The sequence below is a fragment of the Rhinatrema bivittatum genome, chromosome 3 (genome assembly GCF_901001135.1).
Source record: "Rhinatrema bivittatum chromosome 3, aRhiBiv1.1, whole genome shotgun sequence".
NCBI classification, from domain to species: Eukaryota; Metazoa; Chordata; class Amphibia; order Gymnophiona; family Rhinatrematidae; genus Rhinatrema; species Rhinatrema bivittatum.
In genome coordinates, this window is record NC_042617.1 from 487,958,257 (window position 1) to 487,984,404 (window position 26,148).

The 26,148-nt window shown below is 43.8% G+C and overlaps 1 protein-coding gene across 2 annotated transcripts in view; it reads left to right on the plus strand.

Annotated features, from left to right (window-relative positions):
• RCAN2 (regulator of calcineurin 2) overlaps positions 1-26,148 on the plus strand; it is a 313,613-nt gene that overhangs the window by 55,563 nt on the left and 231,902 nt on the right. The window lies entirely within an intron of this gene.

A 26,148-nucleotide genomic window follows, 5' to 3' on the forward strand; every position in this document is an offset into this window, starting at 1 on the left:
GCTCTGGCACTTTCTCAGTGGGCACACACTCTTGGCTGTGTCTCTGCTTCTCTGCAACTCCTTAGGCAGTCTTCCTCTCTGCAGCACTCTCTTGGCTGGATTCTCTCTCTTTCTCTCCCACGTCAGGCACCCTGGCTGGATTCTCTTCACCCTGATTCCCTGCAGCAATCATGTGCAGCAGGCTCACAGTCTCCTCTTTTACACTGTTCCCGCCTCACCTCTGCTGGACTCAAGTCCCCTCCACAGCATCTTTCAAGTTCAGATAGTTTTCTGCAGTGGCTCTGTTCCAGCGGCTCCTGGTAATTCTCTGCTCCACTGGACTTTTCCACTGGTTCTTCTTACCTTTTCCTGCTGCTGAGCTCTGGACTTTTCTTCAGCAGCAGGATTGCTACAGGTTCTTCTGGGTTTTTTTTGTTTTTATTTATTCCTGTTTTCTGGCTTGTGTTGAATGCTGCCCTTGTTCTTCTCTGCCTCCAGAGGGAGCTCTCTCTTCACAGTGGCCTCCTCTCTTCCTCCAGCTGGCCTTGCTTTCCTCAGTGCTCCTGTTACCTACAGCATAGCTCTGGTCACCATCTTTCCTGCTGCTACTGTACACTGAACAGCTTTGCTGGGTCCTCCTGCATGTGCTTCTAAAACGCCTGTTAATATATTTTTTTTTTAACTCCTGACTCTGTTTGCACCTAGAACCTCCAGGAGTAAGTAATGAAAATATTTATTTTAGTCCCAGGTTACATATTAAAATGGTCAATGGTCTTCATCATAAAGCATTTGAGGATAGGCTAGTTCTAAACACATCTACCATAGAGGAAAGAACGAAAAGGGGAAATATGATGGAGACATCTAAATACTTGCTAGGAATAAATACAGAGGAAGTGGCCCTTTTCCAATAGAAATGCAGCTCTGAAACAAGAGGTCATGGGATGTAATCTAAGGAAATATGTCTTTACAGAAGAGGGTGGTGGATGAATGGAACAGCCTCCCATGGAAGTAGTGGAGTTGAGATCTGTATCAGAATTAAAAAATTCATGGGCCGAGCACAGAGAAACTGAGGGATAGGAAGGAACTATAAAGCTGAGCAAGCTCTTATCTGCTATCATGCTCTATATTTCTGTGTTTCTATTTAAACTGAACCTGTACAGATGCAGCACTCAGCCTTATGCAACTACTAGGTGCCATATTCCTGAGGTTTATGGGCTTCAGAAATCAGAGGAGTGCATCACTTCACTGAGCGAGCAGCTAAGCCATTGCAGTATTTTGCCTGATTTCATAAAGTGTACAGCATCCTTTGCTTTCCGTAAACATCTTTGTCAGTACAGTATTGGCCGAGTCATCGATATTTTTAGGCGGCACACTTTTGTTACTCTAAGAATAGATTGCTGGCCTGTAGACTGTGGAAAGTCACCTCCGTTGGGATGATGTCATTGCCCAGGGGCTGCAGTGGAATGCATGTTACATTGCCGGCTTCCTGGTACACTTCTGCTGCTTTCATTTTACCTTCAGTTTTGCTACCTTTTAAGGTGATTTGTTGACATTCCCCTCTTCCCACTCCTCATGATAGTGTTATCAGTAAAACATGCCACTTCATATATGAGATGGCATTTAGTGTGGGATGCCATTAAGTTGCTTTTCATGTGGAGTAGGAGGAAACATAGTGGAATAAATGTTTTTGTTTTACAAGCAAGCTTCGGTCGGTGGAGGAGGCCTTTGGGCATTAATGGCTGAGTTGTATCTATAGAGATAATTTACATAGAATAACGGTATTGGACTATCTATAGATGATTTAAATTTGAAGATTTTTACAGGAAGTACTTATTTATGTAGATTTTTATATTCTGTTTTTCAGCACTTCAAAGTGGATTACATTTGGGTACTATAGGAATTTCCCTGTCCCCAGAGGGCTTACAATCTAATTTTGTACCTGAGGCAACGGAGGGTAAAGTGACTCACCCAAGGTCACAAGGAGCGACAGTGGATTTGAACCCTGGTTCGTAGCTTGCTGCTCTAACCACAAGGCTACTCCTCCACTGTCATATGTGCTTTTATGCCCAGTGTTGATCCGGTGATTTGTAAGAAAGCTGAAAATAGTAATTTTGGAAAGGCTGTCTGGCTCCAGCTGAAGGGTTCAACCAAGCTGCGTTGCTGTCTATCACAGTTGTTGGCCTGCCCAGTTTTTACTGCATTAGCCAGCGTATTCTCTTTCTGCTTCCTCTGGTGCTAGGCTTGCCAACTGTCTTGTGTTTTTTTTTGACTGAACAGTTCATTTTTGGGACAGTTTGTTCTGCAGTAAAGGTCCTTGTCATTCTCTGAATGTTCCCGTCTTGTCTGCCTTAAGATTCCTCTGATGCTACCAGCAGGTGCAGATGTGCCGAAGCCTGCTGGCTGGCAGTATCTAGGGAGGCCCGCTAGGAGGTTTCCTAAAGGTGCAAGTTTAGAACTTGTGACTGTTTTTTCCCAGCCAGCAATGTATGTAATGTCTTAGCATAGTGATGTCGGTGAGTAAACCAGCCAGCAAGGTGCCGAGGCAGTAAGTTGGGAGACCTCAAGGCCCACTGCTGAAAAGTGAACATGAGGAAGGCGATTCTTACAGGGAGGGTAACCATAACATAAGGCACAGGACTCTTATTCCATTAAATGATGGTCTGGCAGGACGAAGTGGAAGGTTCAATTAGGTCTTACCTGCTAATTGGCTTTCCTCGAGTCCTGACAGAACAGTCTAGAACCCACCCGAAAGAAAAGAATAAACAGGCATGTGAATAAAGGAACAGAGTTTGATAAGTAAGTTAAAACATAAGAAACAAGGGAGCACAGCTGAATGCGAAGGCAGGCTGTTCTCCACTTACCATTTTCTTTCGTTTTGAGATGTGTCCGGGAAGAAAGCAGAGAAGCATCCTATAATTCCAGGGAAAATGTCACCCTGGGGAGGTCAAGCAGGCTAGGTAACGACCTGATAAGTCTCCTTAAATTAAAAAAAAAAAAAAGGGCTATAAGAATACAAGCAATAAGCCACACTTTGGCAAAAGACTACTGACTTCCCCTCTGCTGGGCCAGCCTTTATGGTAGTGACGTCAGAGAGGAAGCTTTCGCGCTCTGTCCCTCAACTGCTGGTGGGAGGGAGAATCCCATAGGTTACTGTTCAGTCAGGATCAAGGAGAGCCAATTAGCAGGTAAGACCTAATTGAACCATGTGATATGTATATATGTTTATATTTGTATAATGCAATCCAACTTGGGGGGATGGGGACCAACTAATGGCATGGTTTGAAGAGGGGTGGGCCACAGTTCAAAAAGTCTGCACATTACCTTTTTTTGGCCACAGTCTTACCTGGAAGGGCAGCTGTCCTTTAAATAGTTAGCACTTGTTTTAGATTAGGGTTGGAGAGCAGTTAATTAGACACACAGATAAAAATAAGAATGCTAGATTTGTGTCAGCTCAACAATTCCGTCAAATTAGCTATGATTTCACTGAATTATCAAATCCCGTGATTTGCCACGGTAGAAAATGCTGTAAGTATAATTGGATGTTATGCTTTTTGTTGAAGGTCAGCTGACTGGAAAACTTGCAAACTGCGATTTGCTTGTGTACAGCATACATCAATGCTGCTGACTGAGAAATCCGGGGGCTGATATTTAGCCACGGAGTGGCTAATTAAGGGGGTTATTTTCTAAAGCTATCGCACGTGTGCGATAGGAAGCTCGGGGCGGAGTCGGCCCTGGAAGAGGAGGAGTTGGGGCGGCACTGGGGCTGACTCTATGAAGACTTCTCAGACAGCGAAAGGTACGCATCCTTTTTGCTGACGTTTTCGCGCCGAATAACTATCCCTTTTATGGTGTAGTTATTTGGCGTGACACCATGGTGTGATCGCTGACGGCTATCGCAGGACCCCCCCCCCCCCGCTTCGCTCCCCCATTACCGCAGGATTCAGAGAGCCCGGCGGTGTTAGTGAATCCAGGCCTAAGTTAGCCGGATACACCACTGAATATACCTGGCTGAATATATCTGGCTATATACCCGGCTATATTAAAGTTAGACAGATGTGTATATCCGGCTAACTTTAGATCAGCCCTAAGGTGAGGCCACAGTTATCTGGATAAGTTAACTGGCTAACTACAAATATCAGAGATCGACCTCTCATTAAATAAGAAAGAGGATAAGGATATATATATATACTAGCCGTTAAGCCCATAAGAACGGGCTACATTAAAAAAATGTTTTCGGTCCATTTCCTTCCCCCTTCCCCCTTTCCCTCATTCTCCCCTCACCCTCTATTCTCCCACCTCCCCCCTCTAGTATCCCTCCCTCTCTCCTCCCTCTCCCCCCTCCCCTCAGTCACCCCCTCCTCCCCTCCTCCCCTCAGTCACTCCCTCCCCTCTCCCCCCCTCAGTCACTCCCTCCTCCCTCCCCCTTCCTCTCTCCCCCCTCCTCTCAGTCACTCCCTCCTCCCTCCCCTCAGTCACTCCCCCCCTCCCTCCTCCCTCCCCCAGTCACTCCCCCCTCCCTCCCCTCAGTCACTCCCCCTCTCTCAGCTCATTCACAACCCCTTCGGATGGCACAAACGGAAGATCTCCGGGGGAGGTCCCTCCCTCCCTCGCACGTGCCGCCGCTCCTCGCCGCCGCCATGTTTTCAAAGAGCTGACGCTCTGCTCTGACCAACATGTTCGCCCACACATGCGCAGTAGAGCTGCTCTCTACTACACATTTGCGGCACGTCGGTCAAGCCTCATTTATCTAATAGATATATGTATATATATATATATATATATATATTTTTTTTTTTTTTTTTTTTTTTTTTTTTTTAGAAGAAATGCTACTTTGGTAACTTTTTAAATTCAAGACTTAGCAAATTGTTCTTTCAGGTTTGACACTTATGAAAATAGTTTTTGTTTCAGAATAATTATTACAAAATACATGGCATTCAAAGCATTGTAAGTACTTTTTCAACCAGTAATCTGAATATGTCATGAATAGAATCTATTGATAAATATCACTGATTTCTGATTGTGCATGTGGGTAAGATACAACGTTATCCTGTGATATCAACAATATGATTTTATGGAAAACAACATAACAACAGCGGCAGTTGTTTTTTTTTTTTCCTGGAACTGGGATAAAGATTAAGGAAACATGTCATAACAGTGTGAATGTTACTGTAGGTACCTTGCACAGCAGTACCTGAAATTAAATGAAGTGGCGGGGTTGTCATGTTGTGCCTGCCTGCCTTTTGACAGGCAGGTCTGAAGTCTTCCTCCTCGGTTCTCTTCGATAAAAACGATTCGCATGCTAGGGACTGATGCTAGGAGCAAACCTGTGCCGAAACCTTCGTAAGCATTGTGAACAAAACCAGGGAAACTAGAGCAAGATTGTCAGGAAACGGCTGCTGCTTCTAATGCCAAAAGACATTCTCTGGCAAAATCTTTGTCTTTCCTCTTGTCTCAAACATCTCTGGTGCCATCTGCTGTAGGGCAGGGAGCATTTTAATCTATTGGCTTTCTTAGAGAAAGGCAGGAGCTTGGCAAACAATGCTTTATTTCAGAATCACTTAGAAGATAACCTATATTTTTCTTAATTTTAAATGTTTACTGTAGTTTGGAGCTGTGCCGAAATGAAACAATAACTGACAGTGCAGATAACACAGAGGATAATTGGTGGTGGGGGTGGTGTGGTGGGCCATATCTCTTAGTTTTTCATCGAAAGAGAGTGTCAGTGACATCACTAACCCTGAAACTGAAGGCTGATTGCTTTGAAATGTCCTCTGAACTCCAAACTGGGCATTATAATTTGGTTTAACTTTTGTTGCCATTAATGTAAAGCCATATTTAATATTTTCCATCTTAACTTTCCTTTCTCTCTCTGTCTCTGCTGACCAAAAGCTTGAAGTAGCCCAAAATGATACTTGGAGCCTGATCTGTAAAAATTCTGTCTAACCTTATGCCTGTGGGAAAAACCTGTTATAAAAATAGACGATTGCATCTGAAACTTGGCAATAGCAGAGTTATGTAACACTTTGAAGCTTAAAGCGGCTTGGGAGGGCAGACGAGAGCAGTTGCTCTCCGTCTTTCTCCTTATAAAAGAAGCCGTCTCTTCTTGATAACCCTTAAGAGGCTAAGTGGGTTTATGCTCATATTATACTTCACACTCTTGCATGGGAAGAAGGGGGGAAAACCCAGGGTAGTTGTGAATGGAGGACCCTGGCACCACAGCACATTCAGGGTTGGACTCCCATTGAACTGGAAACCGAAAGGTGCAAGAGGAAACCACCAGTCCAAACCCCCCCAACCAGATTGTTTGATCAAACAAGCATTCTGTGATGTCTGGCTTTCTCCATCTTCCTCATTAGTTTTGCATTACTGTATAGTTTAGGGGTAGATTTTATAAACTTGCGCGCTACCAGGCGCGCACAGATGGACGCCCAATTTTATAACATGCGTGCATGTTATAAAATTGGGGGTCGGCACGCGTAAGGGGGTGCACATTAGTGCAACTTGTGCGCCCCGACGCCCGCAGCCTTCCCCGTTCCCTCCCAGGCCACTCCAATTTGGGATTGGCCTGGGAGGGAACTTCTCTATCCCCTAATCTATCCTTCCTACCCCTTCCCCTAACCTTCCTGCCCCCTAGCCCTATCCTAACCCCCCCCCCCCCCCCAAAAGTTATCTTACCATTTCGTCTGTTCAAAGCAGGTGCAGGTTGCGTGCGCCGGCATGAGATCCCCCGGCACAGCGGCAAATGGCCGCTGTGCCGGGGACCTCTAGCCTCGCCCCGCCCCCTCCCCGCTCCTTTCTCGAAGCCCCAGGACTTACAAGTGTCCCGGGGCTTTACACGCGTGACTGGGCCTTTTAAAATAGGCCCAGCGCACGAAAGGCCTCCTACGCGCGTAAATCCAGTGGATTTACACACGTAGGGCTTTTAAAATCCAGCCCTTAGTTTGCATTTTTGTAAGGCACACTGGGCAAGACAACCATGAAAAAAACTGAAATAAAAAAACATCCCATAAGGGATAATGTGGGCCATGCATATTTTAATGAAACTGATAATATATTAGACTATTTGAGTATTATTTTGTCCTACAAATCCTCAAAAGAGAGTGGCTAGATCTTACACTGAGGTATCTCAACCAGAAAGAATTAAAGTTAGGTAAAGTCTTTGTACATCTGACAATGTGCTGTAATGCCAAGGAAAGGAAAACCAAGCTCTTTATAGAAGCCAGTTATTATTCATAGGGGAAATAGCCCCCGGGACAAGCTAATTATTACTCAGGCTGGTTGAACAAGTCAGCAATGTTTGGATTGGTCCCTGAGGTAGACTTCTGGGAAGGGAAGGGGTTTATTTACCTGCAGAGATTTGCTTAAAAGGCTCAGAAGCCTATAATTTCTCTTATGTTTTCAAATAAAATTTCTCCTGGAAAGCATTAAAACAAAAAAAAACAACCCAGCCTAACCCTCCTCTCTGCCATCGTTCTTTTTCCATTTACCCAGTTACAAGGGGTTTTCATGATTTCTATCAGATACACAAGGCCTCTGAGCCTGTTTTTTGGGTTTTTTTTTTTTTTTTATGTAGGAGGATCTGATAAATTTTATTCATTGAAATTTACAAATAACTTTCTGCTGGAAATGTGTCCAAATCCTAAACTGGTTGATTCAAGTCCTTTGTGCATACTGTTTCCTTCAATCTGTGGGTTTTAGGTGTTTTAAATATTAATGTGATCAACACATTAAACAGAGTAAATTCCCAGAATTAAAAATATGATTTGAAAGTATTTTATCCGCAGTGCAGGGGGGCACTTCTGCTAGCATTTAGGAAACCCAGCAAGAAATCTGCCTTTCTTTTGTATTTTAAATCAATAACTTCAAGAACCTCATAATTGTAAGTGAGCTGGAAATCTAATCTTTTAAAAAATCCTGCATATCCTCTTCACTTCCATTTAGCTTTTTTTCTATAATGTACTGTCAAATTTGATAATGACCTGAAGGATCTCCAAATGTGCTAATTAATTTTTTTACTGTATATCTACTTCTCCATAATTATGCGTTACATTCTAAAGTTTAGGAGGGCAGTATCTATTTCTGTTTTAAGAATTTTAATAATTCATTGCTATAGATACCCATTCTTTTTTGTTTTAGTTAATTCAAACTCCTTAGCAAAGGAAGATGGATACGGATTTGGAAATTCTCCTCATGTAATCTATTTTAAATGATGCAAAGTGTGGGCTCATATATGACAAGCATGGCAGGAGGCAGTGCAATTAGAAATGTATACAATTTTCAATATTTTGTATTTGTATAGATTTTAAAACAAGTGGATTTATTGAAAAAATGTTAACAAAAATCATGATATACAAAATAAATAAACCACCTTTCATCCACACAGAATTTCAGCAAAGGTGCTATAGAAAAATGGATTGGGGTGGCAATTAAGCACTATAAGGCCCTTTGGGCCCTTTCCTATCGATAAGCAGGCATGAATTAACCAATATGAGTGGGTGACATCATCTAATGACGCCAACATAGATCCAGCTCTCAGAGCTCAATAAAGACTTTACTGAGCATGTGCAGGAGTTCTTGCATATGCTCACTGCCTCATGAGCCCCTCAGTGTTTCTTTGTCTGAGCTACACATCGACATGTCCCCATCTCTTTCTCTCTTCTTTAAATTTAACTTTTATTGAACCAACAACAGCAATATTACAAACTATAGAGGTAATCAACACAGTACCAAAAACAGAACAGTACTGGTGGCAGGAGGTGGCTGAGCAGCTGCCTCAACAGCAGCAAGTCACCTTCATGTTGCTGGTGCAAAAGGGTCTGGAGTGCAGGAAACATGAGATCTGTGCGACCTTCGATGTTTTCGAGACAGGCTTGCGTGTCTCTGCAGCGGGAATTGGTGTCCGCAGAATGGCATGGCTGCGGGCCTCGGATCTCCGACCAGAGGTACAGGAACAGCTCGCTGACATGCCATGTACTGGAGAGAATCTCTTCGGAGATAGCGTGAGCGATGCGGTGGTCTAACTCTGGGACCATCATGAAATCCTCTAGCAACTCTCCGCCAGTACTCCGGACTCAGCCTCCTCCTCCAGGAGGTTGTTGAGGCCAGGGCCAAGGAAGTCTTTCTTTTGCCAAAGGAAGTACTATTCTCTGCCTCCTTGATCCCGTCAGCACCATCACAGCTCCCGCAGCTGTCCCAGGCAGCAGAGAGCTCCCAAGCTTCAGCCAGCTCCTCAGTCAGCTCTGGAGACAGGGTTTTGACTGGGCCGTAGGTAGTGTAAGCCAGTCACCTGTACCCAAGACAATGGACCTTACGGTCGGGGGTAGTGGCCCAGTGTACTCGGACCAGTGGGTTTTGTCCATCGTCCGCCAGGGGTACCAATTAAATCTATTGGGTGTCCCACCAAATTGCCCTCGTGCTCATTTTGGGGGCCGGTAGAGCATCAGGAAGTACTATACGCAGAGCTCTCTTTCCTCTTAAAGGCCAGAGCGGTCGAGCCTGTACCACCAGGGCAAAGAGGGGTGAGGATTCTACTCCAGGTTCTTCCTGATTCCAAAGAGAACAGGAGGACTCCATCCAATCAAAGACCTGAGGGCCTTGAACAAATTTCTAAAAAAAGAAAAGTTCAAGATGGTTTCCCTGGGCACCTTGATCCCCCTTTTGCAAAGAGGGGACTGGCTATACTCCCTCGACCTAAAGGACACATACACCCATATTGAGATCTTCCTGGTCACAGGAAGTATCTCCGATTTGTGGTGGGAAAACCGCTTCTAGTACTGGATTTTGCCGTTCGGGCTTGCATATGCCCCACAGGTATTCACAAAATGCCTGGCCGAGGTGGCGGTGTACCTCCGCAGACTGGGAGTGCATGTTTTCCCATATCTGGACGATTGGCTGGTCAAGAGCACATCTCAGGCAGGGGCCTCCAGGTCCATGCGCTTTACCATTCTGGTGTTGGAGTCACTAGGGTTTGTTCTCAACTACCCAAAGTCCCATTTCAGTCAATTGGATTTCATCGGAGCCCTGTTAGACATGGCTCAGGTTAAAGCCTTTTGCCACGTCAGAGGGCCAGTGCCTTGGCAACCATTGCAGCAGGAGTTTAACAGATCCAGCAGGTATCAGCCTGGCACATGTTGAAGCTGTTGGGTCACATAGCTGTGACCATCCATGTCACTCCCTTGGCACGTTTACACATGCACAGAGCCCAGTGGACCCTGAGGACACAGTGGCACCAAGCACTCAGAGCCTTCAGAATTGCATCCGAGTCACCCTATCTCTTAGGGACTCTTTGTCCTAGTGGCAAGTACGTTCCAATCTGGAATGGGGGATTTCCTTTCGGAGTCTCCCTACTCAAATTGTACTAACCATGGATGTGTCCACCCTGGGGTGGGGAGCTCATGTGGATGGGCTTGGCACCCAGGATCTGTGATCAGCTCAGGAATGTTCTTGTCAAATCAACTTCCTGGAGCTCCGGGCGATCAGGTATGCTTTATGGGATTTCAGAGATTGGCTGTCCAACAAAGTCGTCCTGATCCAGACCGACAGCCAAGTAGCCATGTGGTATGTCAACAAGCAGGTGTTGAGAGGTTAATTCTGCAGCCGTTTGATCTTTCTGAGGTTGTGTCTTGGTTCCTGGTGGCTTCTAGAAAGCCTTCCACTAGAAAGTCCTGCTCCACACAAAAACTGCTTGATTACCTTCTACACCTTTCGGAGGCGGGCTTAAAAACCATCTCCATCAGAGTTCATCTTAGAGTGGTACGCCCATCTCTGTTTAGTTTATAGTTGTACGTTTCATGCGGGGTCTGCTTCAATTGCAGTCCCCCCGAAGGCCTCCTGCTGTGTCTTGAGCCCTCAATATGATGTTAGGTCAGCTGATGAAAGCTCCTTTTGAGCTGCTGCACTTCTGTGACCTGAAGTACCTGACCTGGAAGGTCATATTTTTGGTGGCAGTCACTTCAGCGCACAGGTTCAGCAAGCTCCAGGCCTTAATGACTTATCCACTTTACACTAAGTTTTATCTTTTCAGGGAGGTCTTGCATACGCACCCTAAGTTCCTGCCTGAGGTGGTAACAGATTTCCATCTTAACCAGTCAATCATCCTGCCAATTTTCTTTCCCAGGCCCCATTTGAAACAAGGCAAAGAAGCACTGCACAGTTTGGACTGCAAGCAAGCCTTGGCCTTCTATCAGGAGTGGATAGAAGCCCATAGACTGTCCACCCAACTTTTTGTTTCTTTTGATAAGAATAGGTTGGGCATTGTCATTGCCAAACAGACACTATCCAATTGGCTAGCATGGTGGTTCTCAACAGGTGTGTCGGCACACACTGGTGTGTTGCGAGGTCTTGGGAGGTGTGTCGCAGGGCCAGGTGGGGAGTTGGTTGACTTCTCTTACATTGGGTCTGATGGGAGACTACTCTAACTTCCTTCACTTCTTTCTGGCCCAGTGGGAAGCTGTTTCCTCCTTCACCCAGAACAGAGCGAGACATTGCCAACTCCTGCTGTTCTGGGCCTGATGGGACACGAACTTTATTTTCCCCTACTGAGAATGGACGTGATGCTGCTGATGATCTCTTCACCCTGTGGAGGGTGGGGGAAAGGAGGTTGGGGATGCTGGGAAAATGAAGGTGGAATGGAAAGGAAGTGTGGGAGCTGCTGAGCAGGAAGGGATGAGAAACAGGGGGGTTGGGGTAGCTGGGCAGACAGGGAGATGAAATAAAGAGGGTAGGGAGAGTCAAGCAGGGAAGAGAAGGAGCACAGGGAAGAGGATGTGGGGGGGGGGGGGGTCAGAAATGCTGGGCAGGGATATGAGTGTGAGCGGATGATTTAAATGGAGTAATTGGGAAAAGTGAAGGATGAATGAGGCATGGAAGGCGAGTGTCGGTGCAAGAAACATATGCCAATTTTGGGAATGTGCATTTCTCTGCTCATTATAGAAGGATATGTATTTCTGTCTCTAACTGTCCAGTTTTGCACTGTATGCAGAGTAACGTTTTGAGGTTTCCATTAGTTTTTGCCTTTAGTGGTCTTTTATTCTGTATTTGGTAAGGTCAGATCTGTGTGACTGAGGTTAGATATTTTACTACTAGGTAGGAATCTGTATCAATCTTCCTTGTTGCGTTTTCTCATTCTCAATAGGACATGCATTGGTGCTGCACTGCTGCCTTTTCATAGGAAGGGCTATTGCTGTTTGAGTTCTTGGAATTAGTGTTGCAATGGTATGAAAGGTTTGCTCCACATGTGCTGGGCGTTTTTTGTTTTTTTTTCAGGTTTTGTATTTTACAATGCACTTGGTAGTAAGGGATTTTGTGTTTGTTACTGAGATACCGTAGCACCAGAATCAGAATATCTTTTTTATATAGCGAGTTGTATTTGAAATATCCTAGTTCTGGTCTGCATCCATTGTTTGGGGATGAGGTGGGGCGGGTTCCTGTGGATGCTGAGTATATGTTTACATTTAGCCTTGTGATGATCAATGGTTCAGTGTGTCACACCTGTAAGCATTATCTGTCAGGTGTGTTCCAATAGAAAAATGGTTGAGAACCACTGGGCTAGCAGATTGCATCTCCTTCTGTTATGCCTAGGTGGGACTGCATCTTGGTGGTCATGTCAAGGCTCATTCTGTCAGAGGCAGGGCAGTGTCGGTGGCCCACTTGTGAGCAGATCCCATGGAGGAGATCTGCAAAGCTGCAACGTGGAGTTCTCTCCACATATTCCCTTCACATTACTGTCTGGATAGGGATGGCCAACACAACAGTAGGTTCAGCCAGTCTGTCCTTCAGAACCTGTTTGAGGTGTAGAACTCAACTCTCTCTACCTAGGGCCCATTGTTTGGGTTCAATCTCTCTCCCCCTCTATTACCAACATACAGATTTGTTGTGACTGTTGGCACCTGGTTAGGGTTCTATTGGTCTCCTTTTGTGTTAGGGAGCAGGCTGTACCTAGGTGTTCACCCATGTGTGAGTACTGCCATCCTGCTTGTCCTCTGAGAAAGCAGAATTGCTTACCTGTAACAGGTGTTCTCCAAGGCAGCAGGGTGTTGGTCCTCACGAAACCCACCCGCCACCCTGTGGAATTGGGTTTCTCCTATTCGTTTTATCATAATTCTGTGTTACGAGACTGAAGAGGGACCCCGCATGGACGCATGGTATAGGGCATGCTGTGCATGCTCGGTGTGCTTAGTCAAGGTTTCTAGAAACTTTGACATAAGTTTTTCGCGTTGGGCTCCATCTGATGATGTCACCCATGTGTGAGGACTAACATCCTGCTGCCCTCCCAGAACACCTGTTACAGGTAAGCAACTCTGCTTTACCCTCTCCAAATGTGAAAAAAAGTTCCCGTTTCACCACACTGGTGCTAAGATGCATCAGCAATTGTAGGAAAAATCGTATGCAATTTAATAGGTGTCAGATTACACTGGAGAGGAGCCTTGTAGCTGTTTTCCACTAATAAAGTGGATAGAGGGTGCTTAGTAGTCCACCAAAAACATTTATCCCAAAGGATCTCCTCAAGCTCACTCCCTAAATCCTTCTCCCATTTAATTAGATGCTTAGCTGTGCCTGCCATGGAAAGGGAGAAAAGAGTATATATTTTAGATATAAGATCCTTTGCTGTGACAGCTTTGGAATATGATTAAAATAATGTTAGGGTCCTAGAAATTTCCCCGCAATGCTTTTTCATTCGACAAAAAAATACCAGACTTGAATATACTGAGACAATCCAAATTTTTCCATAAGATCCTTGGAGCTAAGCGCTGTTTTATTTTGGTACAGCTAGCCAAATGTGTTTAGACTCAGTCACTCCCATCTCTTAAAAGTTGGTGATAGCATTACCCCAGAGTGGACTGTTCTATTAAATCCATTCGAAATGATTGATAAAAATGCTTCATGTTCATTAAGTATAACCTTGTATCTTTCCCACAATTTAAATGTCAATGCAGTAAAGGGGTTGGACAACTATTTTAACTGGCCCACTGAGTATAGGCTCCAAATCAAGGTACTGAAAGACTCCTTTCATAAAATACCCTGCTCCAAAACACCCCACTGCTTAAGTTTATGTAGCGTGCTGCCAGCTGCATATAACTCTAAATCTTGCAGCTACATAATATTGTTTAATATTTGGAACCACTAATCCACCCTAATCCTCTAGCTACTAGCCTGCACTTCCAAATGGATCCAAAATTCCTCTGCAGTAGCAGCTTCAAAAATGTATCTGGAGTCACAATAAGCAGTTAGAAAGAGGTAGTACCTTTAGGACATTTTAAAAGCTGCAATACACTCCAACCAAGAGACGGTGTAATGAGTCCAAGATTCTGAATCTTCTTGAATTCAAAATAGGCAAGGTCCAACTTACATTGCACTTCCTCTGACATAAAGACATTAAGTCTTCCTCTTTCAGTCTCCAATTTCCTAAATATTTTAGGGTTTTCTGTGTTCTCATGCAATTGTTCCAAACTCCTGTTAGAATCTAATAGTCTAACCCTTTCTCTTTGGTTCTCTTTCTATTTTGCAAAAGCCCAAGAGATCCTGCTTTAAGAGGACTTCCTGATCATTAAACTGGAGATCATTAAATCGGAGATGTTCTTTAATGTTGTTCTCCAACTATTCATAAATATTGTTGTTGTTCAATAAACAATCATTCAGTCTCCAGAACTGTTGTCCAGCCTCTCTGTGTGTGAAGGTAAACACGCATTCAATAGGTGCATGATCAGATCACATTATAGAACCTATACCAGTGGAGTTTATCCTAGCTAAACGTGACTTACTAGAAAAAAATATATTCTGGAATAAGAATTATGAACTCTGCAATAAAAAAGAATCAGTGGAAAAGTCAGTTTCCCTTTGATTTTTCTTTTGTTCTAACATTGAAATTCCCAGGCAAAATAAAATAAAAACTGAAAACAAAGGTCCATATCCATGTTAGTAAGACCTAAGAAATAGAGAAGAGATTTCAGCTTGCTTCTATGTGCCTGCAGAGATATATGAGACCCCCTAGAATTATCCAGATGAGGAGAGATATACGATTGAAGTCACCCCCTGTTATAACATGATCCTCCAATATATCACTTAGCTGTTTCTCAATCCCACCTGGTTGCTATTAGGAGCAAATATATTCACAAAGGCTAATACATTCATACCATATTTCACTTTGAGGACCAAATACCTTCTCTCCCTCCTTATCCCTTCCAATACAGCAATACAAAATATTTTGGATACATTAACCAGATTAGAACCAAAGAGCATATGTAAAAACAGTTTACTTATCAATCCTTTGACCTGCTTCTTTAGATGCACAAAAAGATTGAAGCCCCTGAGGGATCTCGCTTCTTTAAACAGAAGCTGTCGCTTCATTGGGGAATTTAGACCTTTCACATTTAAAGACACCACTTTAAGATTAGTCATTATGATGTGCAAAGAGAAAGTGATCCTCTTTCTGTAAAGCTCCTTTAATATTTGCTCCATGATGCATGCATACCCACCCTTCAGCCCTAAGTAAACTTTAGGGTGCATCCCTCCAGCACACCTTCTTTTAGAGGCATGATGCTCCTTCAAGACAGCACCAATATAAACATAACAGAGGGAGGAGGAATAGTCTAGTGGTTAGAGCAGTGGGCTATGAACCAGGAGATCAGGGTTTGAGTCCTTTGCCTCAGGTACAAAACTTAGATTGTAAGCCTTCTGGGGACAGGGAAATACCTACAGTACCTGAATGTAAACCAATGTGATATCTCAGATTGAATGTTGGTTTATAAAAAAATAATAAATTAAATAAATAAACAATACAGGAAAAACACATTGCTGCATCAAGAATAATGTACATTGTTAAAAAAACAAAACACAGAAACAATTAAGATGTGACTGGCCTATGGAGTGAGATGTCTTAAGTATTAGACCTTAGTTGGCCTCCCCATATTTGTTCACATGATGGACAGCAGTAAAGATGGGAACTCTTGACTGCACCAACATTTGAGGTGGTTTATTTACCACACCACTCCATGATGGTGTTGCTGTCAAGAGTTCCCATTTTTATTGATTCTTTGCCACATGGTTGTCTCTCCATGTGGCAGAGGTTTAGGATAGAACTCAGACTTTGGCTTAATTGCAATGCCAGCTTCACGCATAATGTCACTAGCTTCCTCCAATGACAAATTCTTGATATCTTGCCACTAATGGTAAAGGCCAATGCAAAGGGGAAAAGCCACTTATATCATATATTCTCTGCCCCGAGGGTATCCATAACTGGATTTAGCTCCGTCTGTCATTTCATTGAAAGGTTCAATAGAAATGCCTCACCGTTATCATCACAGCCTCTTTAATGTAGAAAAGGTGGAGACATACTATAATGTACCGAGGCCTATTCATAATTGCTGCACTAAGAGACCAATGTTCATGTTCAATATCAATGCCCTGTTTCGCTTTCTCCGATTCACCTATGCTCATTATGGCCTCACAGATGGATTTCATAACAGCAGTCAAGGTAGTCATGTGATTCATGCACTCCTGATATTCAAATATTACATCTTTCAGTGTGATTTTCTATGTCCTCAAGTTTATCAGCCTGCTCCTTATTTGCCTGAACCAACTTTTGAAAGCCCTTTTGCATCTGTTCTTTGGTCTGCTTCCTCCACTCTTTTGTCTATATTGCAATGACCTGGTGCAGATTAGCCACTGTGTCCAGAATTTCTTTCTTGACAGCTGCGATATTGGATTTCAGATCTCAAAACCATTTTTGGAAGTCTGAATGGGTGAGACTATCTTGGTCGGCAGTCGTTTCTTCTAACTCCTCTGCAGGCCCTAGTTTCTCTATAGGGCCATTACCCACCTCTTTCAGGCTGGAGTAACTGCCTGTGAAAGAGAACTCTTTGAGGTCAATGGGCTTTTTTTCATGAGCTATCATATTAAATAGAAGCTGTCCACACTTTTGTTCAGGTCCAAAGGTTGCTGAGATGTGCTGAAATCTCGTAGTCATGCACCATGAGGTTTCTCAAGGCTTAGTCAGTCATCTTTGTTGTGTGACATCATTTCCTCTTCTTCATCTCTCATTTTAAATTTTTTCATTTTGTCCTTGCTCCTTCTTTTACTGTCTCATTGTTTTTTAAAAAGTTTTTTGCTGCTGCTTTGCATCCCATCTAACAGAAATTTTAAGTTCTAAAGAAAAAAAAATGATATACAGAAAATGAAAATGAAATGTCAAAGAGCATGGAGAAGATCAAGGCCAAGAAGCCTGTGATAAGTAGGTTTAAGGACTGCATCCATGGGTGCCGGATGTCCATCATGGATACAAAACTTCATCTGCTAGCAATGCTTGGGGCCCAGACCATGACTCCTCTAACTGCTACAGTTGTGGTTGTATATCCGCCAGGGTGCAATAGTCCTGTGCCTAGAAGATTGAGGCCATAAGGAAGGCACAGTGGGTATGAGCCCCTAGTCTTGGCACAAGGCCAAGCTACAGAGCTGCTCTTTGTCAAGGAGCAAAGTGTCATCAGTCTCACAGCGCTAGGCGAAAAACGTCCCCATCTTGATTCTGTAAGCATGGGAAGGCTCCCCTGCCATGGCACTGGCTTCCAGATCCACCATAAGTTAGGGCTGAATGTGGTGCATGAAGCTGTGGTGCTGGGACAGGTGCTGAGAAAAAGGGTTGCCTCCCTCAGAGCCAAAGAGTATATTGGTTCCATTGGCACAGGGCTCTGGTGGAGCAGGCTTCTCCTTGACACTGAGATAGGACATAGTGGTTTCACCGCAGGTGCCATCTTCGATCAGGACATGGAAGATCCCCCATGATACTGAGTCATCTATTTTATCTGGACATGGGACCAACCAGGGCACTATCCATATCATTTGTGTGGTGCTTGCATTCCAAGGTGCAGTCAACACTCAGCAGGTCTGATAACAGTGCTATTAATGATACTGAAGCATAGTGCTTCAAAATGTATATCTAATAGTGCCACGGTGGATGTCATGTTGCAGAAGAAACTACAGGTGCTATCTTTGGAGCGGGATGTTGGTTGACGGAAGCTGTTGATTTACCAGCATGGTGCTCCTCAGAGCAAGCTGCCTTTACATCAGGAGCAGCAGTTTCGCTGGGTTCCTCTTCAGCTTTACCAACAAAACTGAGTGAGAATGAGTTAATCTGGGTTTCTGAAGAGGATGTCTGTCCTCCAGCTCTAGCTCAGAGAGCCCCAGCATTGGGAGCAGCATTATCAGGGCTACTGAATAATTTCTTTGCCTCCTTAAGCCCTGAAGAATAAAGAAGATTAAAACCTCTCCTATCCAAGACTGAGGAAATATTCCCACATATCAGAACTGCTTCAGGTTCCATACCAGTGCATATTTCATACAAGAGCTTCCAGTATTGGGAATAAGACCTTACCATGTGGTGATGGATTCTACTCCTCCAAGCAAGTCCCTTCATGAATCAGACAGTGAGGAAATGAGCTCTGTCTGCTCTGAATTCCTCCAGATTGTTTTCACTCCAGATCAGCAGTGATCTCTATTTCAGCTGCCTTCTTCATCATTGGTATCATAGCTTAGTGTTTCACAGTGGTCAGGAGATGAGTAGGATTCCCCGGGGATTCTTTCTGATTGCTTTCCAGACTTGCCGCAGCATACCTCCCTTCTAGAGGATCTCTGCTACTCCAGGTTCTTGGATAAGCTAGCAAAGACTGTCTGTTAGTGTTAGGAAAGAAATTTATTTATTTATTTATTTATTTATTATTTTTATATACCGGAATTCCTGTATGCAATACAAATCAATCCGGTTTACATGTAACGAGAAGGTTGCCCTGGTCTGGGAGGTTAGACCGGGGTTTTTTTTACATAGAACATTGAAACAATAACAATCAACCACTGAACATTATTACAAGGATCCAAAACAGATATTTTTGGGCTCCTTCAGTTTTCTTTAACTCCTAGTTGACTCTGTGGCTATCCCAGTTCATAGACTTCTCTAGAACCTTCAAATGAGGATGTGGCAGATGACTACATTATGCCTTCCAGTGGCCTGGAAACTAGAGTTGAAATAAGAGTGCAGGATGCACCAACATTTGAGGTGGTTTATTTACCACACCACTCCATGATGGTGAAATTGGTGATGAATATGCTGAGTGTATTCATGATCATTCTAACATGTTCATAGGGAAGGACCCAAAAGTGCTGGATACATTTGGGAAGAAGGTTTTCCAAGGTTCCATGCTAAGTGCCCTGTTTGCGCCTCACTAACTCTAAATGGTGCAGTATTTGCACAAATGTGTCCAGAAGCTAAAACCTTTGACAGATTTGTCAGGACCCAGAACAGGCAGACATCCATCCATCAGTAAAAGATGTGGAGATGTGAGGAGCACCTTATTCAGTCATATGCATACCTTTTGATATTGTGGTCAGGACTTTGGCTGCTTCTGTAGGCGCCCAAAGGCTCATGTGGTTACAGGCAGATGGCCTCAAAGAGAATGTGCATCATTGTCTCACAGATGTATTCTGTACAAGGGTCAGTTTGTTTAATGACAAAGTTAAACAGACTGCGTTCCTAGCACCTCCTTATTAGCGGAAGTGGCGGCTGTCAGCAGGTCTGACAACCGATGCTTAATTTTACCTGTGTTGGTTTCCGAACCCGCTGACGGCCACGGGTTCAGAAAACGGACACCAGCAAAATTGAGTGTCCGTTTTCAAGCCTGCCAAGTGGCGGGCAGATTTTCTATTTTTTATTTTTGGTGCCTCCGACTTAATATCGCTTGATATTAAGTCGGAAGGTGTACAGAAAAGCAGTGCTTTCTAATGTTAACGCCTGCCCTTGGGCATTACTTTCAGTATTCCGAGGTAATAACTAATAGGCTCATCAACATACATTTGCATATGACGAGCGCTATTAGTTTTTGGGGGGGAGGGTGGTTTGGCCGCACGTTTTCCACGGGCTATTACTACCTCTTACAGGTAGGGTGTCTGAAGTGCAGCCAAACGGGGGCTAAATGGTGTGCTTGGCCGAGCGCACCGTTCTGTATCGGCCTGATAGTGGGGAAATCTAAGTTAGAAGGATAATTTTCAAAAATTCTGGCTTGATTAAACAGAAGTTTGCTTGTGTAAAAGCATGTTTGATGATTGGAAACCCCCCCCCCCACCCCATCACCACAATGTTGATAAAAGTATGAATCCTGTTTTATTTTGAAATCCTCATGTGCACTTTGCATCTGCATCAAAGCAGGTGTAAAGTATACAAAGTTACAAAATAAGCACATTTCCCCATCCGCCAAATTTTCAAAGGGAAACTCACATTGGGATTGAGGATTGAATTAACATCTCTTTCAGTTTGTATTTCTGTGTAGGAATATAGCATGGGCAGCAGAATGCTTTTTTTGGTTGGGGAAATATAATGTTAGAACTGGTTATCATGCGGTATTAATGAACATCAAAAAGTAGAAAACCACATTTGAGAAAATAAATGATTATTTGTAAGATGGAGTAACCCTCATAAATGAGCTAAAAGTATTATGCTTATAGTTGCGTTTGTGAAACAATCACTTATGAAGGGAAAACAACAATTTTATGTGTTACCAAAGTGACGGTATATACTTGCTCCAACATATAATCACTGGGTTCTCCACTCTTACATTTCTCCACACCACCTCTCTAATATTAATGAAATACTTCTTCTAAAAGTAAAAAAATTGAAAAAAAGACACTTATCATTAGCTTTTCTTTCCGCATACGGCACTGGTATATTGCCCGACACAGCGCGTGTTTCGTAGACCTTCCTCAGGGGCCTTAATAACTATACTTTTTGCGTTCTTCTACAAAATAAAACAAAAAAATATCATTAAGGTGCCCAAAAATGAATCCAATATCATGAAAAATGCTTAACTCAATATATACGTGTCTTATCAACAATGAACCATTTTCTCCTGTTTCTCAGTGGCCATAGCGTTTCTGAAGGATCTGCCATTTTTACTAAACTAAGCTTATAAATACTGCTGTGACTCATCATTCAACCAATCAACATCAGACGTTACTATGTGAACCAATGAAACAACCAGAAAGAGCTCTTTAAATCAGCATTATTCAATGCTTTCATTCATGCTGGATGGAAATTCTGATGACAGATTAAAAATCCAATGTTGTTCTTTATAATTTAACTGAGATCAAGTGTCACCTCCCCTATTAGATGTTTGGACAATATCCAGGATTGTCCATCATAGTTGATCAAACATATGTTGTTTTAATAGACAATGTTTGACGATGGGAGCTTCTGTATTGTGTGTATGCAAGCGACTGCGATGTTCTCTCAATTGTACCCTAGTTGGTCGAGAAGTACGGCTAACTTAAAGTTGAGGGCAAGAACATTGCAACACATATACAACTTTGTGAGAATTACAATCACTATGAAATGATTTCTTATAATTTCTACCAGTTATTGGATGCTGCCATAAAACTCCTTGTATTGTCGATGCACACATATCACAGTTTCCACATGCCTCATGACCAAAATCATTGGATGACTGTCCAGTATTAAGTAAGGCAGCATGAACAACCTGGTTTTTAATGTTGGGTCCTATTTGGTATTTAATGTTGGGTCCTATTTGGTATTTAATGTTGGGTCCCGGACGCCAACATAGTCAACTAATCTCCAACTACAACTTGGTTATCCATTCTATTGTTTTACATATGTAAATTAATAACCTATCCTTTCTCTTCCTTCTCATCCAAGTTCTTATCACCCTGTTATATGTAACTGCCTTTTCAGCACCTTTGTTATAGTTATGTTTACTATGCACCCCTGTTTTATGTGAACCAGCATGATGTGACTGCTGTCTCGAATGCCGGTATATAAAAATTTGAAATAAATAAATAAATAAATAAATAAATTTGGAAAGTTATCATTGGTTCCTCCAAACATACCAGATGTAGTTGTAGAACGTGCCAGTGGCGATGAATATTTTGAACAATTGCTGATGATTTATCTGTATGCTGTAATACACAAATGTTGGGATGAAGAATGACTGGTTTGGTACTCCAGCAAAGAGGCTCTGGGCGAATATAATGCTCTTTTGTAGGCAACTCATATTGCTGATAATGGATAACCCCGTTCTAAAAATTGTAATGCCAAGTCATATGATTGTTTTTTAAAGTCCTCCAAAGGAGAACATAGATGACGCAGACGAAAATATTGACTAACTGGAAGTCTGTTTTTAAATGCCCTAGGATGAAAGCTATGATACTTAATAAGGTATTTCTATCAATTGCCTTGCGATACAATGTGGGTCAGATTTTATAACATGCGCGCTGGTGTAGATTTGTTCGTGCAACCCGGCTTGAACAAATCTATGTCCGGTTTTATAATATGCGTGCGCTGCCGCGTGCAGGGGGGTGCACAATTGTGCAACCTGAACACGCTGAGCCGAGCAGCCTGCCTTCGTTCCCTCCAAGGCCGCTTCGAAATCAGAGCGGCCTCGGAGGGGAACTTTCCTTCTGCCCCCCTGCACCTTCACCTCCCTTCCCCTATCTAACCTGCCCCCCAGCCCTAACTAACCCCCCCCCGACCTTTATTGAAGAAGTTACGCCTGCCTCTGGGCAGGCGTAACTTGTGCGCGCCGGCTCTCCATCCCCTGGCCCAGTGGCTGTTCCGGAGGCCTCAGTCCCGCCCCCGGAATGCCCATTTTTTTCAAGCCCCGGGACTTACGCCTCGGCGCGCGCAGGGGGAGGCAGGGGTAGGTTTTCGGGGGTTGCGCGCGTATCTTACGCATGCAACCCTTTGAAAATGTTACCCTTGTGGTTTTTATATGAATACCTGCCTTAATAATCCAGCTATCCAAAAAAGGAATTTTGAAAAAATCACTGAGAAGTGAATTTCAGATCACCGTCGAAATTGTTTAACCACTCCAAAAACTACTTTAAATCGTGTTCACTGGAGTTCCAAAAAAATAATAGAAGGTCATCTATATATTGGATCCAAAAGGTGATATACTGGAAACGTGGAGATTTATAGATATATGTGCATTCCAATCTATTCATCACCAAATCGGCCACAGATGGGGCCACTGAGGACCCCATAGCAATCCCATGAATCTGTAGTTAAAATCGATCAGAAAACATGAAATAATTATGTCGCAAAACCAGTTGGGCTATGGATAGCAAAAATGGCAAAGGTACCCAATGATTATATAGTTGGGAAGAAAGAGTTTCTGAAACAACATCCATTGCAAACTGTGTGTAATACATTGGTGTATAGAGATACTACGTCCATGGATACCAAAATTGTTTGATCCGACGATAGAGTAACATCCTGTAATTTTTTGAGAACTTGAGTTGTATCCTGTACATAAGAATACATGGTTTTAACATGTTCCTGCAAAAACTTGTCAAGAAAAATATCCAGTGGCTCCAACAGAGATCCATTGCTGGAGATAATTCGTCTCAAAGGTGGCTTATTTAATGTCTTATGCACTTTCGGAACCCCATAAAGAATCGGAATGTGCAGATGTGGTACTTGCAAGAATTGACGTTCTTTCCTGGTTAAAAACAGTGTGTTAGTTTCGGATAATATGTTTTTGATTTGGGCTTGCAGTTGTGTAGTCGGATCTTCTGCTAACAAACGATAATATTTGATATCTTGAACTTGTTCCACTAGTCTCTGGATGTATTGGGCCCACAATCTTTATCCTTTCTCTCCCCCTCGCTCTCTCTCTGTTATGATAATCTGTGTTTTGTGGATCCTTGGGTGCTGTGGAGATGACCACACCCAGGGGAGGAGCCCAGTGAGGAGCCACAGCACTGGGCTAGACTCGTACACACAAAACACAGGAAGGTTCTTTATTATACAGATTGAAGATCTCCACCAGAGGTGGCAGTAGTGAGGCAGTCTCTGGTTGTAGTCTCAGGAACCTCGGCAGAGGGAGCCCTTCTCTCCTTTGATGACGTCAGGAGATTCTGCAGCAGGTCTCCCAGCGAGGAGATACTGTGGATGAGATTAGACTGAGAGTTAGAGTACTCACTAAGTGTTAGCTGTTGGTATGCGATTCCACCAGGTATGTTGTAGAAGGTACAGGCACCGAGGAAGGGAGAGCAGGCCCTCGAGGAGCGAGTACCTGTTCCCTATAAGGCACCTGAAATAAAGCAGAGGGCCCCCGAGGAGCGGGTACCCAGGTTAGCATATACCCCGAAGGGCAGAGAGAGAGCTTCCTGCGGCAGCACGGAAGCGGCAGAGTAGCGTAGACAGGAATGGGTTCGAGTCCTTGCTAACTCGGAGAGCTAGCAAATGAGTGAAGGTAATATACCCGGATGGCGTGATGTCAGCATGAGGGAACGCCCTCGAGGTTCGCGCCAAGGGTGGTACAAAGACGTGGGTTGCGCGCGTGCGCACCCTAGTAGCTACCTGGGAGGAGCAATGGCGGGAGACTGCACCATAGCCATTCCGGGGACACCAGAGAGGTCGGCTTGACGACGCTGTGGTAGCCATCTTTCCCAGGTAAGCGGGAGAAGCCGTGAATAAGATGAGGCAAACGGGGTGAAGCTGTCGAGGACTGACGGACGCAACACTCTCTCTCTATCATACACTCACATTCTGTCACATACACAGGCTTTCTCTCACATATGTGCTGTCACATACACAGGCTCTCTTGCTGTCACACACCCACGCAGCCTCTCTTGTTCTCACATAACCACAGGCTCTCACAGACACATGCAGGCTCTCTCATGCTCTTATACATATGCAGTTTCTCACACATACTAAGGCTCTCTTTCTCATTTATACACACGCAGAATCTCACACACATATGCAGGCTGCCGCTCTCATACACATGCAGTTCTGACACACATATGCAGGCTTGCTCGCTGTCTTATTCATACATGCAGGCTCTGTTGTACATATACAGGCTCTCACACACACACATGCAGGCTTTCTTATACATACACGCAGGCTCTCTCATACACACAAGCATACACACATACAGCTTTCAGGCCTGCCCCTTTCTTCTGGGCTTTGTCTTTGGTTGCTGTTGGATAGCAGCACTGCTTCTCATTGCCTGAAGGGAGGTGGAAGAAGGCCACTGCTACTGCGTTGCTCCTGCAAAGTTGAGGGGGGAGGGTTGTGTGGTTTTGCAGCCTTCTCTTCCAGCCACGGCCCCGCATGGCTCTCTTCCAGCCACAGCAAGATGGGCTCTGCTGCGGCTTCACAGGCCTCTTTTCTGGCTGCAACAGGATAAGCTCTGGCGTGGTCTCACAGGCCTCTCTTTTGGACGCGGTAGGATGGGCTCTGCCATGGCCCACAGACCTCTCTTTAGGCTGCAGCAGGATGGGCTCTGCCGCAGCCCCACAGGTTTCTCTTCAGGACACAGCAGCCCCTCTTTTCTTTGGCTGGCAAGCTGAAAAAAAACCCAAAACATATGATAGGAGCAACCGACCCACAGGGGAAAGCCCAATCGTCCAATAAGCCAATCCACCCCTGTGCCCAGTAAACATTTGTGGTGGGACCCCTGGTGGTGAATAACTGGGCATGTGTGAAAAAAGTCCAGGGACTTTTAAGTAGATTTTCCCAGGGGGAGAGAGAGAAAGGCAGAAGACATGCCCAGAGATTATTCCCAGAGAGATACCAGGGAGACTCCCAAGCTGAGAAATCATTCAGAATGCTAACATGAAGAAATGAGGCCAGAACTTTGTATCTGATAGAAATCTGCAAGCTCTCTGGCCTGGCTGCCAACAGCTGTTTGGGAGGATCATAGAATCCCACTTGTGTTAACACCTTTTGCACTCACATGCCCAGAACCTTTCTAGCTCTGTGAGTTCAGTGAAACATTTTCCCTTTTAATAGCCAGAAGGCTAGCTATTCTAGGTATCCTGATGTAGCCTTTGCTGAACTACCTTTTTTCAAGTAATCTTATTGTGTGGGAAATTGATTAGATCTTTCACTAGAAATTTTGTTGCCCTGGAAGAGAGTTAAAACAATTTATGATGAAATATCTTCTTTCAACATTATAATTATATAGAAGACATAACTGAAGTTAAAGGTGTGTGAAACTCATTGTTTTGTGTGAAGTGCATTTTAAGGAGTCTATACAATAAACTTTAATGTGCATGCTACCGATCACTCTTGCATGGTAAAAATATTGTGCTGTGCAATAAGGCCTTATCATGTGCATTAACGTGATCCAGAAAGCACTTCGTGAGAGCATGTTAAAAGTATGTTTATCTATA